The sequence below is a fragment of the Elephantulus edwardii genome, unplaced genomic scaffold (assembly GCF_000299155.1).
Source record: "Elephantulus edwardii isolate Elephantulus edwardi_28Jun2011 unplaced genomic scaffold, EleEdw1.0 scaffold00190, whole genome shotgun sequence".
Taxonomy (NCBI): Eukaryota; Metazoa; Chordata; class Mammalia; order Macroscelidea; family Macroscelididae; genus Elephantulus; species Elephantulus edwardii.
Genome location: NW_006399940.1, coordinates 2,034,170 through 2,036,016, shown reverse-complemented (window position 1 = coordinate 2,036,016; position 1,847 = coordinate 2,034,170).

Genomic DNA, 1,847 nt, shown 5'->3' with positions numbered 1-1,847 from the left:
TACCAGTCAGATCCAATTTGATGGTACACACATAAAAAGAATAAATAAATAAACTTAGCTCTTATAATCCATTTTAGTATTTATTCCTCATGAAACTGAGGATAATGAACTACAAATTTTGCATTTTCTAAATACCATACCTACTTGAAATAGCTGGAATTCATTCCAGGGAACTGTCAGCTCAATAATTTTTATTCGCAGAGATTAGATTTTGTATATAATAAGTTGATCTACCTATGGTTTGGCAAAGCTGCAAACGTACGTGTTAGTTAGAAATTACTAACAAATTCCTAAGAAACTATGGATATTCAGTCTCAACATCAATTACTAAAAAAGTATTTGGTAGCTTAAGACAGTAGATAAAATTTATTTATTCTAATATTTTTGGCCAGTTCTTTCTTAGAGGAATATTATTCTATTTTACCAATTTTGAACTTTTTTCACATTTTTTAATTTTTAACTTTAAAAAGCAAACCCAAAACTAGAGACTAGCAGAATAAAATAATGTTTATTTGATCATGAAACAAAAATATTTCCCAGCTATGGATCAAACCATCTGAATCATGCTGAAACTAACAAAATAAAAATGATAATAAAGTCTGCACTATCCAGATTGCCACCAGTCTGGATATATCATTATATACTACATGGAAATACGTTTTAAAACTTCAATAAAAACTCTGGACATCAAAGTTAAGATGTATTTCCTTGGTTAGCACTACTACTTATTATATTACATATTATTGCAGAGAAGATAAAATGTATCCCTATTAAGACTCCCCCAGGACTTTCACAAGACATCTGAAAGCATGTGCCATGATTCTCCTGCAATCTGTCCTATAATTCTTGAACTATTTCTGATTTTTATGCTTTTTTCACTATAATAAACCATAACTTGACTATAATTGATTCTATGAGCTCTGTGAGTCCTTTAGGCAAATCATTGAGCCTGAGGGCAATCTTGGTGACTGTCACAGGGGCTTTCACAGTTTGAGCACTATTTCCCTAAATCTTACTGGAAAGTCAATAAGAAACATTACAGGATAATTTCTACTCATGCATCTACACATAAAACACATGTCAACACTTCTAGATACTTCTCTAATTTTCACTCATATAAGCATCACACAATAGACTGTATAGAGAATTTCTGAGACTGTGAATCACAGAGGGAAGATTTTTCATTTCTCTTGAAGCAGTCATAAAAATGCAACAAACTAACTTGCTTGAATGCCTGTGCCTGCTGGAATCCAGAGAGAGGTCGAAGCTTTCTATTACCTCTCTAAAATGAATAAATAATTAAAAATGACTTCTGGTGGATCTCCTAGTCACTCTATAAACAAAGAAAGGCATTGATCTGCAGGAGAAAATATGAGAGGTGAGGTTCTATGCTGAGAGCAAGCACTCTACATTGCTTGTGGGGAGATGGAGCTGAAGCTTCCCTGGGGATATAGAACCCTTCATTTGGGGATCCTTGCCTCAGTTCCTGTGAGGGCATCCCAGGGGCCAAACAGGACAAAAGACTTTGGTACACAGAGCTACAAGCATGGGAAAGACTTTCTCATCTCTCTGCTAGAAGAAGGCCTGACTAGAGATAGCCATGCACACAAGATACTTCAGCTGTCAGCCCTGATCTCTGATCTTGTGTCATTTCAAAGAAAAAGGAAGTCACCAAGCTTGAGGAGAAAAGATGTACAACAAACTGCTTCAGTAAAGCACCTGGTCTCATAGCACTCATACATAAAGAAGGACAATACAGTTGGTAACAGGGGACTGTATCATGGTGAAATTCCTGTGGGGCTGCGGTGGAGAATAGAAAGAATCTCAAAGACTTTAGGAAAGGGAAA